Here is a 17,289-nt window from a genome sequence, read left to right on the forward strand (position 1 = left end):
ACATTTGATAATGTTCTGGAAAAGCTGTCATAGCTAAAGTTACACATATCTCTGACCTAATGAGAATAGCAGTGCTGGTAAGTCAACAGGAAGGCTCAGGCTTTGAGTTCAGTTGGATGTTGGACATTTGAATTGAATTGGAGGAAACCATTATATTGTGCTGATGGGAAACAATACCATCATAAAGCATTTATTAGAAAAGATCAAATAATGCCTTAACAGCCTTTTTTGTTCCCTTGGGATCACGTCATCTGTATAAAACACAGCAGGGTTAATGAAGAAGTACAGTAGATCTGTAATAATATAGTTTTAACATATGTTCTTCAGATAGTCTCAATGCACAACAATGTATTAAACAGATGCGGCAGCATATCTTTTTTCCATAAACGAATATTTTTGCACGAAACAAAATATTAAATAAGGCCTTTTTTACACTTATAGGATGTGTGGTTTTGATATTAAACATTAAACCATATAAATTTAGCAGACTTAAAGTATGCAAGAAAAAGGGATAAACATTTAACAGCAATCTTTCATAGTACATTCATTCATATATCAGTATAACGTTGAAGTCTGATGGGGTGGGGAGATGCGTCAGGAACAGGATCAGCGTCGAGTAGAACCAGTTCTCCACAATGAGTTTTGGACCACTGCCTAAAGGACACTGAACTTTTGTGAACAATCTGTAAACAACACAAACAACGTCTTTGTTTTCCTTGCACTGTAAAACAAATCCAACTTGCAAAATGTTCTCCCTACAAAGATCTATATAATTTATATAAGGAGTCAAATTATTGTTTTGCACATACTAAACAAAATTAGTCTAAACATGTTTCTAACAAAGATTATTTTGTTGACGGGACTTAGATTCTCAAGTGTTTGGCCAAAATGCGTCAGAAATTTTGCTAAACTTACAAAACAAAGTATTCTGAATAAACAATATTACAAGAGTTTGAAACCTCCGAAGATGCATTGCAGCATGTTCAATTCTGTGTTTCTTATTTGTTTTTCTTTTAAACACTAGGTTTTAAGTTCTTACTGGCTTAATATATGCATTAATTTTGTTGTTATTGTAAGTTGCATTGCAGTTGATCTGTTTATCCGAATTAGTTTGATGGTTGTCACCATTGTTGAGGTTTGTATGATGAGTGTTGATGTCTAAGTGTGCCAAGACGATTGTCTATTTATTTGATCACAGTATCGTTTGATTTGTGAACCAGGACATTCAACTCTTAAAATATTCAATAGTCATAAAAGATCAGCTTTCGCATTATTTTGTGTCACTCCTCATCTTTAGCAAAGCTAGTCATCATAAAAACTAAACTTTAAAGCGTCTCTTATTTCCTTATGAATGCATGAGTGTTCTTATTGAAACAATATTGTGGACACTTAAAGAGAAAAGAGATATAATTTAGTCAGGGATCAAAAGCCCAACTAAGCAAGCACTGATCACAATAATGGTAGTTTGTTGAAATGTATAAAGTTTGATTTGAACCAAGCCATAAATATTATTTGAGAGAAACTATTAAAATTGCTTGTAACAAGTTGACTTAATTTTTATATGTTCTCCAAGGTTGGTCCAAATTTTCAAGAACTCTACTAAAACCCAATTGGCTATGAGCAATGGCTCACAGCTGTAATTGAATCAGCACGGAAACAAGGCAACGGTCCGCTCGTGTAACATGAGGAGCTAATCGGAAACAACCCGCTCTAATTATCCATTACAAAATAACCAGCTTAAGTCACATCCATTGTTACCGTCCCTTGCGGGAAATTCTCTGCCGGGTAAGTCTAAATATAAATTGTCCCAAGGAACAAATTAATCTACCTGCATTTTAACCATATGTGTCTGCTTGTTTATGCGAAGAATAACAGACTCCATTTCGTAGAAAGCAACGTGACATAAATGTGCTGTTAAAAGCTGCCCAGGGCGGCACGGGGAGAAAGCCAAAAGGAGTATTTACAAATCTGATGAAGGGGATTTAACAAAAGGGGTGCCTTTTGGGTGCTTCATTAACATAATGTGTAAATAATGATTTCAACAACTCTTAAAAAGACACTTTTTAAAATAAAGGTGCTACACTGAACAATGGAACCATTTAGGGTCCCTTTAGTCAAAAGAACCATTCACATTAGTACCTTTTAGTTCTCAGGTCAAAGAACCATTTCATTATTTCCTTTAAATAAAGCTTTTTCTACTACAGAGAACCTTTTGTCCAACAGACAGTTTCTGTGGATGTTAAGGTTCTGTACGAAACCAAAGACAAAGAATCTTTTGGGAACCTATGAGTGCAGCTGTTGCTGATGTTTACTCGGTTTTCTGTTGACCCGTTTGCAAACAAATCAACCAAATGTATTTAGTTGTGTTTTTGTTCTAGGCCCTAGAACTTCCCAATGTACAGTTGCTGTATTAAATATAATATCATATATACATCATTATATAGTTATATTGCTGCATATAGATACACTTTTTATGGTAAAATGGAAATAAATAAATGCTATCATATTTTGTCTCGTGCGGTATAATTATTTTTATTCAATCAAGTTAGTCATTTTAACTGAATGTTTCAAAATTTCTATTAACTTTTTAAATTAGGCTACTTTAAAATTAGTAAGCGATCTGACGTATTTTATAACCACAAAATTCTAAATTATTTGTCTGAAAGAATGTATAAAAGTGCCTAGAAGTTTACACTATAAATGTTCTTTGTATAACTAAAAACCACATATTTCACAAGCATCTCATTTTTTTCTCCTGTATCTATAGTCCTCTCATCTCAACCTACACACCTTTTCCCTTTTAGGCGTGGTCAGTATGCTTCTGCACTACGGTATGCTGCAAGGTGGTGACCACTGCTGTGCATTCTGGGAAAAGGAAGATGCCTCAGAGGAAAATACCAGGACTCCATCTTCTGCTTGCCTCCTGCCAAACTCCTGCCCCAGATTAGACTAGAGATAGTTACTCACTTCTCAGCATGCTGCACAGAGCAAAAACGCAAACAACTGCAACAGACATAAAAAACATTCCCTTTGCTATCCCTTTGTTAATGAAGGTTTTGAGTTTCTCTCCTTTTTAAAGTTATACATTTGTTGGCCTTTTATTTGATGCTTTTTTCATATCAGTTTATAAATATATAACATTGAAATAGAGAGGGAATTATTTTATAAATAAAGAATTCCGTTATATAGAACTGCATCTAGGGCAATTCGAGTATGATTCCCAGTCCTTTTCCGATCCTGTCTCCCGCTCTCTGCTGCTCTCCCTCTCTCTATTTCAATGTTATCTTTATATAATATTTAGAAGTTAGTGAATTAGATGGCATTTCCAGTTTTTTCTGTATGCGAATAAATCTTTCCAGAGAATGTCGCCATTCTATTAGAAAATTGGATTAGAAAACACTGAACAATGACATGTTTAAAAGAGAAACATCTCATCTGAAAGACGATCACCATTGTCCAGGACCACTCCCTTAAACTGCTGTTCGGAAAAAGTTTGTCCATTTATCTAGGTCATCCAAACTAGCTGAGAGCTTTTCCCTTGAGTTCTCCTCCTCCACCCAATATACAGTATATAGTACACCATTTAAAGTCTTCAGTTACTAAATGTATGGCAGAGAGAGTGTATATCATGGCTAGTTCAATGATATAGTTAAGCTTAGACAACACATGTAAAAAAAGGATCATGGTCATCATTAGTGCCATCAACACTGTCACAGGTTCTTGGTTCATCTCCGACTGACATTTAGAACTAATCCCACACCAAAATTCTCATTTCCACATCAAATGTGGTTGTCATCTCCTCACCTTCTGCTGCACTGGTGAACATATGGGCTCATAGAAACTAATTCATTCTTTCCAGCCCACAAAAACAGGAAACATTAACAGCGTGTAAGCATGTCCTCTCTGCTTGACATCTTATTTTCTCTTTTTACTTACTCATTTTAGTGAGTAGCACAATTCCGCTCCTGCCAGATGCTATGAGGTTAGTACCCATATAATGTTGATCGTAACGCTAAGTTAAAGCAATACAAACTAATAATACTATGGCACGAAAATAAAAACAGACAAGTGTGTTTGATTGGTGACATCATTTTACATACTGCACGAATCTGTTTGCTAATCTGCCCCATACGCGTTTAATATAAGGCATTCAGACACATGGTAAAGTAACTCAAGCATAACTAAATCTGTGAGAGATCAAAATCACTACACCATCCGATGTAATTAAATAAGACTAATTAAGAGATTAAAGGCTTTTTCAATTCTGCATTAAAAAGCACAATAAACCATAAAAATGGGTTAAAGTCCGTTTTTTCCGACTGTTCCCTGTTGAATAAGATTTGAAGTCTTTCTCTTTCACACACAATAAAAAACTGTTTTACAGCTTTTTTAAAGTAAACAGAAATCATTGTTTAAAATTCACAACGGTAATCTATGATTTATAAATTGATCAATTGAAATTATTTCAAGGAACCCTGTAATTAACATTTTCAAACAGAGATGGCGATAGAGGTGCAAAAATTATGACTGCGGCTTTAAATTCCATGCATTAATGCTATTTGTTTTGTCTTTTTAAGAGGGATTAATGAGATTAACATGTATGTCAGGGGTTGGGGACGATATCTGAGGCATGAAACACTTAGGCTACACAAATCAGCTAACATGGTCGGCCACAATAAATTCTTGGCCTGTTGCTGAAAGCAGGGATCATGTGGTCAATGAGTCTAAACAAGTACTGTATAAGGCCGGTTGTATTCATGAGCTATGATGCCATGGTGGGAAAAATTATGCATCTGCTCTACAGAGCACGGTTTGTAAATATGTTATCTCCCTCGGCAAAGAAGCGAAAGCATGACAAAATCTTTATTCTGCGCTAGCCGTCGTAGTGTTTCGAAAGGGAGGGGTGGCGTGAGCCATTGGTTACAATTCGCAACCTCACCACACTAAATATCATACATGGGACCATTTAAGGCAAAAAAATGGTCCGAAGGGGTTAAAAACTATCCAAGAAGTACTATTCAAAAACATATACTGTATCCATAAAGCTGTATCCTGTAAAGCCTAGTGTCTTGTAAAATGAGTTATTTCCCCGCCAGAGGGATCAGGATGCTTTTGGCCTCATTGTGTTATGTACATATAGCCATGATAAACATGTTGAAGATCTTCTCAAGAGATGGCTTTTTTATTCCCAAAAACCCAAAAAGTGAAGTCGGTCCAGCTTTGTTCTTTGGTGCTACTTTTTTTCAGAAACATTTATTCATTATTGTCCATGTCTCTGGTCTACTGTTTGTAAAACAGTTTACAGGACAATTTCAGCGGAGAAATGTTTTGGTGCATGCTGTCTGGTAACAGAAATATCTTCTTATTTCTTCTTCTTCTCTAACCATTTCCCTCTCATTTTAGCATGCTAAAGACATCTGACAATAAACCGCAGAGGATAAGCAGGAAAGATCTTAAAGCCCAGTGGTCAACCCCTTTCTCATTAACCTCCTGGATGCTCCCCAGCAATAACTGAACATTTCCATAGTTGCTAAGGGATGCAAAACCGACCTTACAAAACAGACCAGTCAAATCATTAAAGCATTTTGGAAAAGAATAAGGCCTGTTCAGGAAGTGGCTTCATTTTCAGATACTTAAACATTTAAGAAGATACTGTATTGATATTGCCTTTGGAGAATGAGCATATGTAAGCATAATGCATTGCTTTTTATTGGATAACTGTATTGCTAGTGTATCTTTAGTGTATCCAACGACAAGAGATGATAAAAGCCAAAATGAATAATTTTGTCTTCTCATGTTGTTCCAAATCTCTATGACTTTCGTCTGTGGAACACAAAAAGAGAGCAGAATAACTCTCTCTATAATGAAAGTGGATGGGTACCAGGGCTTTCAAATAAAAAAGTCCCTGTTGCATCCTAGTCCACATTTCATGTTGAGCAACTTTATCTTCAAAGTAATTCAGAGGTCGATTGAGCCGGTGCCAGAGGAAGCTTTGAGTTTTTCCAGTTTAACCGTGCATCATTGAGGCGCAAACCTCTGACCCAACAGTTTGTAAACTATCTTCACCACATGAATTCAGACATGCAGCTGGAACACATGACGGTGGCTATGAGAAGATGATTGGTTAATCAGAAAGCCCAAAGTTTATGTACCACAGTCCAGGAACGGAAGCCGGCCAAATTCAGTTTGATTTCCCTGACACAAACAGCAAACTATCACCGTGAGCATTTACAAACAATATCTTGCAGATACTGTTTATCTAATATTTTAAATGTAATGAAAAGTAAATCATTGTATTTTATGAAGGGTCCACATAAGCTACACTGTAAAACTTTGTTGTAGTTTTGCAGCAGGTTTGCCAGTGACTTACTGTAGATTTGAGTTCAACTTTAATCAAAATGAAAACACTTTTGAGATTCAAAATGAGCAAGACTGGTCTCGTTGCATTAGCACAGCAACACTGCAAAAAATGACATTCTTCCTAAGCATTTTTTTGTTGTTGTCTCGTAGTAAAAAAAACCTTTTTAAATGATGAGGCATTCACATAACAAGAAAAGTAACCCAAGAAGAGTCTTGTTTTATGAAAGAACTAGGTAAGTTTGTTAAAAACAAAATTTGTAAATTAAATCTACAGTAAGTTACTGGCAAAACTGCTACAAAAATACAGCTAAGTTTGACAGAGAACACCTAAAGTAAATCAATTAAAATGCATTAGAAAAAAACAAAACAAGTGGCATTTGTAAACTGCCTTTAACAGAAGATCTTCTATTAAAACTAGTTTTTTATCTCTAAAACTATTAAGCTCTTAAACCTGTATTTAACTGTAATATAAGACTAAGTCATATATAGAATTTTGGGTTAAAATTGCGCTTCGTTATTTTTAAAGAAGTGCAACTTATTAATATCTTTACTATAACTAATGCAACAAAGATCTTATATTTTTAAATGTGCCTTAAGAGACCAAATATATTTAAATGTGACTACAGTGCGTCACAGTTTTTTTAAGAAGGTATGACTGAATAAGAAGGGCTACTGCTTCACATCTGAGACACTTTTGGCTTTCAAAACCTCACCATCTGAAGTTAAGCAGTGGTAGATACAGGGTTCCCAAAGGCCCTGTCTGTGTGACATATGCGTTCTATTACTAGTTACCTCAAACATTTCTCCAGAACCTGTGGCTTTACAGTCTGCTTGAGTTGAGGATTAGGCACTACTGAAATTGATTTATTTCGGCACTAAAACTGTTTATTAAATATAATAGACCATCAAAGTTGTCAGGGAACGGAAGAGAGAAATAGGGAGCCATTATCATTTACCGCAAAAGTGAACGTTTTCAAAAGAGCCAGTCCAACACTGAAATGTCTAATTCTGGTTTAAGATTACACATCTATCTTAAAGCGATTCCAGAAGATGCTGAGCTATTTTTGTTCGAATGACTCTAGCCACCCACTGTAAATTTAGATTTCTAAATATTTTGCTAATAAATCTCTAAACGTTAAAAAAATTAATAACTGGATTTCCATTTCCCATTGGAAATACCAGCGTTTGCAAAGCAGTAAGAACAGTTTTAAAGGGACAGTTCACTCACTCAAAAAATGAAAATAACAGATTCTCAATCATACCAACTTAATCAGATAAGATTTTATAATTTATTATATGATTTTCTTACTTTACTGAGAAAAACTAAAGAATATTGATGCTGCTCATCCGTACAATGAAAGTGAAAAGTGACCGAGAATATCAGTTCCCAACATTCTGGCTAACATCTCCTTTTGTGTTCCAGGGAATGAAAAAACATGGTTAAATGAATACGCTCAATACTTACTGTGCAATGTAAATAGTTAAATATTCACAAAGAAAAAATGCATTTTATAATATAATTTAGTATGCAAAGTCACACTCCATACTGTATGTTAAAGTTAAATGCCTCGAAGCACAAAGAGAATGTTTATTTGAATATTTCACATGTCTTTTATCACACTTCTCCTCCCCCATTGGAAACAGCAGCATATCTGTGCCATACATTTCAACAGCAGACAAACATATCAGGACATTTTCACCAGAGTGGCTGCTCTCCAAATCTAGAAAGGCCTTTTAGTCTGCCCTGCATCAGACGTATCAACAAACAGAGCACGCCAACCTACGGGTGGTCTGATTACCATTATTTGTGTTTTAAACAAGCCTAGAATCTTTTAATATGTGTCAGATGCAAGGCTCACTATGAAAGCGCCCAGAGTATTGTTTGTCCTGAGATAGCTTCTTCATTTCACGCAACAATTTCACTTTCCATTAAAGGGATACTACACCCAAAAATGAAAAATCTGCCATCATTTACTCACCTTCGAGTTGTTCCAATTTTGTATACAATTCTTTGTTCTCATGAACACGGAGTAAGATATTTGGAAGCCAAACAGATCTTGACCCCATTGACTTCAATAGTAGAAAATATTTAACACAAAGAAGACATTTTGAAGAATGAAGGGCAGCAAACGGTTCTGGGGCACTTTTGACTACCATTGTATTGTTTCTTACTAGTCAATGGGGGGATAAATCTGTTTGGCTATAAGCATTCTTCCAAATATATTTCTCTGTGTTCATCAGAACAAAGAAATGTATACAGATTTGGAACCACTCGAAGATGAGTAAATGATGAAAGAAACTTCATTTTTGGGTGAGGTATCCCTTTAAGCATTTGTGCTGGACTACTACTTTGAAAAATGAATACATTTTTATCTTGGCCAGTGTTATGACATGATGGTCAAACTGCTAGGAATTACAGTGATAACATGTAAACAGATTAAATAAGACACGGCGATGTTCAACATGACAAGCGACTGTGGTCACGGGATAAATGCGATATGACGCCACTGTTTTGATAGAAAATTACTAACAAATGAAGGCAACCGCGTTTGTGAAACTTTCCCCGGCAGAGAGCTGTTTCTGTTTACGATGTCCCAGGGAGAATGACTATGAGATGTTGACACAGTTCAGACGTCATCAGTAATTATACATGTTTTCGATGAAAACTTTGCATGCTGATGTATTTGAAGCTGTTTATCAGAATGCATACTTTTATTTATCTGTGACATCTGGAACAAACCCAGCATGTAAACTGGAGGAGTCGCAGAGAATGTGCATGCATGCGTGTTGGAATGTAAACTTGAACTGTGGTATTTTTATGGAGCGCTCAGTCATACAGGAGAAATTATGGAGGAATTCCTTCCAATTTTATCTTGTCTTGGACTAACACATACTAAATAAACAGAGCTTGCTGACTTGATTAAAAATAAAAAAAAATTTTTTATTTCTTCTGCAAAATATTATTCTTCTGCAAAACCTTTTTAGAAGAAAGTTGGTTAACGAAGCATCTGCCCCCATTGACGTCGATTTTATGGACACAAAACCAGCAGGATGTGTGCAATTTACAGATTTTGATTGACATGAAGTGAACTGTCTCTTCGGCACATAATTGTTCCTGCACTGTTTCTTCTCCAGACCTAAATGATAGCCTCAAATCATGCAGCCTGTGGAGCAGAAGTGTACCATTTTGTGAAAGGATTTAAAAAGAAATTAATTTTTTCAATCTCAAAGTTGCTTTTTTAGGCATTAAACAATAAATGCAATTTAAAAAGAATTTTAAAATCACATGACGTACAGTAATAGAGGGATTTGAATAATATTTAAGGACAAAATATCTGTGGGCGTGGGCTCTTTTAATTGGCTCTAGTAAGCAATCGTCTAGCAACCAACACCCTAGCAACAAACACAAAAAACACTTTGGCCACCACATACAGATTGCTTTAGCATTATGACATCGAGTTTTGCAGGGGCAGGTGCCACTGACATTTTCTAAAGCAAAAGTCTAGTTGCATGTTGTAACTACATTATGCAAACACACAGTTTCAAAAATTTCCATGGCAACCTCTAAAACAAATTCTGGTCAGGAGACTATAATACGACTTTAAGAAAAAACACAGTGATGTTATCATTCTTCTAACGAAGCGGGAACACATGTTATCATTGAAAAACGGAACAAAGAAAATAAGAATTCCATCAAGCCAAAAACCAGATCAGCAGACATATGAAAGAATTCTGAGTGAATTTTGGGAAGACGTCCAGGAAGAAAAAAGACGTTATCGTCGGTCCTCATCAAGCCCGAGTTATGAGAAACGTTGGTGATCTCTTGTTCTTTGTGCAGGAATCAAACGCTCTATCTCCATATTCTGCACGCCACACACATTAAAACGCACACAGATGCAGGGATGCATGCGGGGGAGCGAGGACACGCTCATGTCCGCTCTTGTACCTCTGAGATAGCGAAGACAAGAAGTCTGTCAGGTTAAAGCCTGTCAGCTGCAGATGGTTTTATGTAGACAGGTGGCATAGATCTCTCATCCATGACCAATTTTGTCAACACGACCCACACTCTTTCGTATTTGATTCAAAAATGGAAATTCTCTCATCATTTGCTCATCCTCTTGTCATTTCAAACCTGTCTGACTTTCTTTCTTCTGAAGGACACAAAAAAAACAACGGCGGTAACCATTGACTTGCATTGGTTTTGTGTCCATACATGAAAGTAGAATGGGTACCGCCTTGCCTCAATGATGCTGTGGAGTCCAAAATGAAAGCAAATCCTCACAACCATATTCCAACATCAAGCGAAGAACCTTTACAGAGGGGGAAAACTGTTTTTATAGCAGCAAAGGGAGGGCTAACACCTCATTAATTCCTATGGTCTTCAAATTAAATGTTCTATAAGCATATATGGGTGTGGTTATCCACATTTTTATGGCCATGCAGCGTTGATATATATATATATATAGGCCTATATATACAGTATTTCAGGCTTCATAGCAAATGGTGTTTTTTTATCTTATACGAATAATTACAGAACAACTGTTTTAAAAGTCTATAATCATGATCTTGGAGGCCAACAGACCAAATGCTTGTGTTTGTTGTTAAGTATGAAAACCTCCCTCGACTATCAAGAAACAACTATCGAGATACCCTCCTTAAAAAATATAAATCAAAGTATTTGCCGAGATTTTTCATGAGTAACTGCTATACTTTAACTTTTAACCTCTGCATGTGAATAATTGAACATTTTTGTACAAAGGTAGCTTAAACAAAAACCCCATTAACACGGTGATGCATAAGCCCTATGTCACCATTCATTTTCAGCATGACAGCTGGGTTAGATAAGCAAAGACACCTCCTCAACTATCCAGCGGTAAACCTCAGATCGCTTTCACAAAGCGTAGCTCTCAACCCAAAACACAAATGCAGTAAAATAAAGCTTCTCAGCATGAAGGCAAACCTACGTGTCCTTCAAAACAAGAATGAGCGATACAGATTGATCTGAAACAGCTGGGTGGTTCTTCTGAGAAACAGGGGGCCAATGACACACTAGACGCACTGTGTGTTTTAAATGTAAACACGTGGACTTTCCTGTTCCTTTTGATCGCGCTCTTCATTTTGTGAAAAGTGTCATTTATAATCAACAGCCGGGCTGTAATTCTTAACAGATGCCTGGTAAAACCGTGTTATACTGACAACCCCAATGCAGATCAGTGCTCATGTCAGTTTGGTCAGGACACAGTTCTTTATTTTGTACCGTGAAGGGGTTACGTTAGAACAATGCTAGAGCAAACTGAAAGAACAGATGGGAATGTTTCAGGTATTGGTCGAGAGGACCCAAGGCCTGTTTTCCCTTATATTAACCTCAAAACACATCTGCTTCCCGGTGCACAGAAAGTGAAAGCACAGTTGAGCAGCTGTCTACTTTAATAAGCTAACCTTGAGCATCTGACCGCAGTCAAACTAATCCTTGGATTATTTCAAGAAACATTGGTCCATATAATATCAGTGTCCGTCTCTTCTCGCTCTAAGCCGTGTTTTCTAAATGTTTTACAGTTACATTTACCTTTAAATAATAAACATCCTTCTGTGTGCAACCTCTCTCTCACACACACAAAGACTAGAGTGGCAGAAATGAAATGGATGTAATAGTATATTTATTACTATTAGATATACTAATATTAAACTTATTCAACATGACTTTGTACAAATAACACCCTTATAAAACCTTTTTTTTCACTACATAAAATTAATCTGAATTAAAGACTCACTTGTTAATAAGAAGGATGAGCTTGAAGTTCCTTTGGGATATATATCTATTTTTTGGAGAGTTTGGGCAAATCCTTTTTCACATTTTCAGTACATTTCTGTGGCAGTTGGACTGTCGGAAAGTTAAAATATTGTGTTATATTTACAGTGGAATGACGTGGAACGCCATAGAAATACACAAATGCCACATTTACGTGCAAGCCCATGACTAATATGCATGGAGCCGCCATATTAGGAAGGGCAAGACTTTCCTATAACACAAAAAGAAATCGATACATACGCTTTTCTACTGCACGTATATCACAGACCATTAAAATCAGTTAAGAAATGTACATGTTTTTGTTGTTTTTTTATCCAGAAAAACTGTAGCCCCCCCGTTCGCTTTTATAATGGAAGATTGCCTCATAAGGTAGCACAGGTATGTCTGTAAGACATCTGCTAAAGATCTGGAAAACGCTGTTAAAAACACCTGCCAAACATCTTAAAAAGAGCAGTTTTATATCCATTCTAAATCATAAACATCTCACAGACATCTTCTAGACGTCTCTATGACGTCTGACAGGAAACGAATTGCAGATGAGCAGACATCTTGCAGATGTAAATGCAGACATCCAGTAGACGTCTGCCAGATGTTTGTATGCTATCGGGGAATATTCTCTCATTTCAGAAATCAGCAAGTGCGTTGCAGGTGTGACGTTTTGTTTGCACCACTATTTACATTAACACTAGCAGGGAGTTGTTTCTAAACAAGTGTGCACACGTTGTTCTTTTAACTGTTTTTCCTACTTAGTTCTTTGTGAGTGCAATGTATAGTTGTCATTCTCTGAAGCAGACTCTGTATCTGGTAACTTGTTTGATTAAAATAAACTAGCTCCTGTAGATTACAATGTGGATTTTGGTATAAATAGGCATTAACGCATCCTGCTTAAGGTATTTTTGCTTGAATAACATGGCACAATGAAATTATTTGCATTCTTAGTTGTTAAGTCTACATCAAAAAACATGAGAATCACAAGATTGAAGTAAAGCTGTTCTAAATGACTCATGGTGTTTGTTCTGAGTTTCCACAAAGCTGTTGTACCCAGTGACTTATACCAACGTGAGCGAAACAGTTTAGAGTTTATTTACAATTGTACACTTGAATTTTGTGAACGCTTTCATATCAGCTGAACAGATGTTCATGCTTCTTGGGACCTTCTTCAGTTAATGCTGAAAGATTGACAATGGGACATGAATGGGCTTTTGCACTGAAAAAGGTTCTGCAACTGTTCATTGAATTTTGATGCATAAACTTTGGTAAGACCAGCAACATTCTTAACATTCTACTCAAAAAGGTCTAAGGGACCTTTGTCACGGTTTTAGTGTAAAGAGTAGCTTACTTTAAGTAGCTTTTTTGTGTTCTGATGTTGAAAGGCCATTTAGAGTCATTCCATTTCTACACCAATGTTTCTCTGGCAGCGGAAGAGAGATCGGCTTCATTGAGACTAATTAAAACCTTTAGATAACATTGAGGCCATACCGAAGAGCCGTTATAGGGACTTTCCCTTTTGAACACAGCAAGAGTAATGAGGAGATGGAGGTTAGGTTGGACAAAATTGGTCACGCAGAGGTCAACACGGTTTGATTCTAATAGTTAATGCTTTTAACAGTTTCTTCTCTGTGTCGTTTCCATCTCCTGGTTTCGTACATGATGTTATTGTGAAGGTATTGATGGAGTGACCAAAATCATAACCTACAGGAGCCTCTCTGTCTCTCACTGTCTTTTGCTGCAAATATTTTTGTCTCGTAAAGTCGGCAGCCGTACCGCTGAACAAGCATACGGGCCAAGTTCAAAGAGTACACTTCTAAGGGTGGGCACTTTGGCCCCGTGGCGAGAGTCATGGAAGATTTACAAGGCTGTGAAATGACTTATCGGATAAAACATTCATCAGAATGGGCAACGGGAGGGGAAAAGGTAAGCTAAAGAGAGGCGCGGGGTAGGAGAAAGCAGAAAGACGTGAAGGGAGAGAGAGCATTCTCAACGACGTAGAGCGGTTTGTCATAGTTCACAGAGATGCTGCCCGGACAGCAGTCATCCAAACCACTCTCTATTCTCTTCCTCTCTGGATGTCTCTCAAAACAAACATTTATTGACCTGAAAAATCCTCCCTCATCTGGAGATATCAGATAGCGTAATCCATCAGTACGCAGACCACAAAATTATACAGCTAATACTCTGTCCGCCAGGCAGCTCAATATGACTAAATGTGAAAATCAGCAAAAAGAAGCAGGCATGAGACATCCCGGCACCAAATAATTGAACGTTAAGATTCGACTGAATGAACAAGACCTGTCAGTTAGGCTGAAAATGAAACAACAATAATGTCAAAATGGGACAACGAATGCACATCTGGTAGAAAGATGTTGTCTTATTTGCCTATAGGTGGCTTGCGGTAGCTGGGTTTACCCTGTCAAACCTTTTCCTCTCTCAGAAATGATTTAACGCAGAATCACAGCCTAAGTATTCTTGATGACTGATATAATTTTTTGTATGCATGCGGAAATTTAAGAGCGTAATTGCAGAATTACAGATGGAGGGTTTGCTATGTTTATTTAGAATCAAATGTGGGTTGTAATAGTAATTACAGTTGGAATAAAACAGGATCTTGTGAAAGTGCACGGATCAGTGGATGTCATTTATTAAACAACATCACCTTTTTTGCCTGGATTTTAACTGTTTATGCTCAACATGCATTTACTGTAAGTGCAATGACAAAATGTCATCTTAAAGTGACAGTTCACCCAAAGATTCTGTCATACTTTACTAAACCCCATTTCATTCCAAACCTGTTTGACTTACTTTCTTCTGCAGAACACAAAATAATATATTTTAAAGATTATCGGTTACCAAACAACATTGACTTCCATTGAAGAGACATTTCACAAAATATCTTCTTATGTGTCCCAGTCAAGAAAGAGTCATATGCAGGTTTGGAACGACGTGAGGGTGAATGTATGAAAGCATAATGTTTCATTTTTTGCTGAGCTTCTCTTTAAGATGTCAGTTTGTCAAATATGTATTTTTAAAAGGTTTTTGTTGAATTTTGAGAAGCATAACTTACATAAAATGGATAGGTCAGAGAAACGTGTCATGCGTGTCATTTAATTTCAGGCATGTTTCACAATTTTCTCAAAACACATCCATTTCCTCACATTTATGAAAAGCAATTACATGTATCTACAGTAACTGTACTACTTTTGTCACCAGATGTATCTAATATTTTTTTCCAACAATTAAATACATTAAATTACCTCAACATCAGCTTGACAACTTGCCCCAGTTTCATTCAGCCTCTTAGTACCATATATTAAATTGTCACAGGAGATAGATGACAACATGGTTGTTAAAATTGGCGTGGAAAATCCTGAAAGACAAACAGACAAGGAGTGAGACAGACACGGAAAAAAATCTTTACGGAATGCTGGAATTTCACAGGTTTTGAGGTGAAAGAATGTGGCTGGAGACACAGATTCAGATCTGTGTAGGAAACTGATGCATGTCAGAACAGAAATAGGAAAAAGAATCCAGCCAGTAAGTACATGGTTTGGGTGTCACTCCCTGATAGCTGCAGGGTCTTCCCTATAATGATATAATTTATATGCTCAATATTACAGACTAACAAGCAAAATAAAACACATGGTTACTGGTTAGCCGCTGAGTGATGTTTTAGATATACATGCTGTTTACTTAAGCCGGTTTTGGAAGCAACAGTTTATATTAAATTGGATCAAACCATTTAGTCAGATTTAGGCAAAATTCCTTTACTGGAGTCAAAATGACATATGACATTTTAACTACATTTCCTCTTTAGTTGGTTAAGCCCCTAATTAAAAAAAAATGTGTCACCGTTAATAAAAGACATTGTGAGGCCATGTATTATAAACTTTACAAGGAACATATTATTTTGTGCAGACAATCCTTATTCAAGCCTTCTGTAATCAGCTCAATAGTTGACGCCATGTCTCCGCACTTCACCATCTCTCAACATGCATGCATGACCAGCTCCAAAGAGATAACAGTTATGCTTCACTGAACCGGCACTCCATTTACCGGTTAAACTCTTTCTCATTCTCGGTCTCCTTTCACAGGACCTACCCAGAACAGGCGACAATGCTTTTGTCTCCTCAAACGCTTAACTGTCACTTTCTCATAAGTGTTAGAGTGCTTCTCATGTACAGGCGTAGAAAAAAGCAAAGGGCGGAAAGATATCTTAAAACATGACCCCTTAAAAGGATACGCGTCATCTGGCCTTTTGTGTTGGATTTGGGTGATGGAGACCAGGTGCAGGTTCATCTGTCAGGAGGAGAGTGTGTATGTGTAGAGATGGAGTGAGGATTAAGGTTGACCTATGAAACGGAAAATGCCTGATCAGATCTTTAGGTTTTCAAATGAGTGCACGATTTGTTCAAATGTCTCTGGACGTCTAATTCATGTGAATTCACACAAACTTGAATATGGGCATTTAACAAATATTCTGCTTTTACGCAATGGTCATGATTAGGTTTGGATGGGGTGATTTTGCACTAAAAAACAGCATTAGGTCAAAACCCAGTTGCTTAGTTAAATTAACCCGGAAGTTTTTTTATATTTGACCCAACAGTAGGTTAAAGGTCCAATGTGTATATTTTAAGAGGATCAATTGACAGAAATTGAATGAAATTTTATTCCCTTAGAATGAGATATTTTTATCAACACCTTACATGGAATTAGCCATATTGTTTCTACAGTAGCCCTAAATGGACAAATGACTCTACATCATAAATACGTAATCTCCTTCGTGCAAAGAAGCGTAACCATGACGACATCTTAGTCCCGTGTCAGCCACTGTAGTGCTTCGAAAAGGAGGGGGGACGGGTGGACTGAGCTGTTGGTTGCGAGTCGCAACCTCACCACTAGACGCCACTAAATTTCTCACACCGGACCTTTAAAACAACTCAGCAACTCAGCAATGCTCTCTCTTTGACCCAATGCTGGGTTGAAAACCCCCAAACATTTTTGTTTGAATAAGCATCCAACAACAGTTCTCTTTTGAGATCAAACTGCATTTCTGAAATGTTACCCAGAGTGGATTTGGACTTTTTTAACGCATTCCTAATTTAACCGAGTGTGTTTTTAAATTC

Source organism: Barbatula barbatula (assembly GCF_947034865.1).
Source record: "Barbatula barbatula genome assembly, chromosome: 7".
In the NCBI taxonomy this organism is placed as follows: Eukaryota; Metazoa; Chordata; class Actinopteri; order Cypriniformes; family Nemacheilidae; genus Barbatula; species Barbatula barbatula.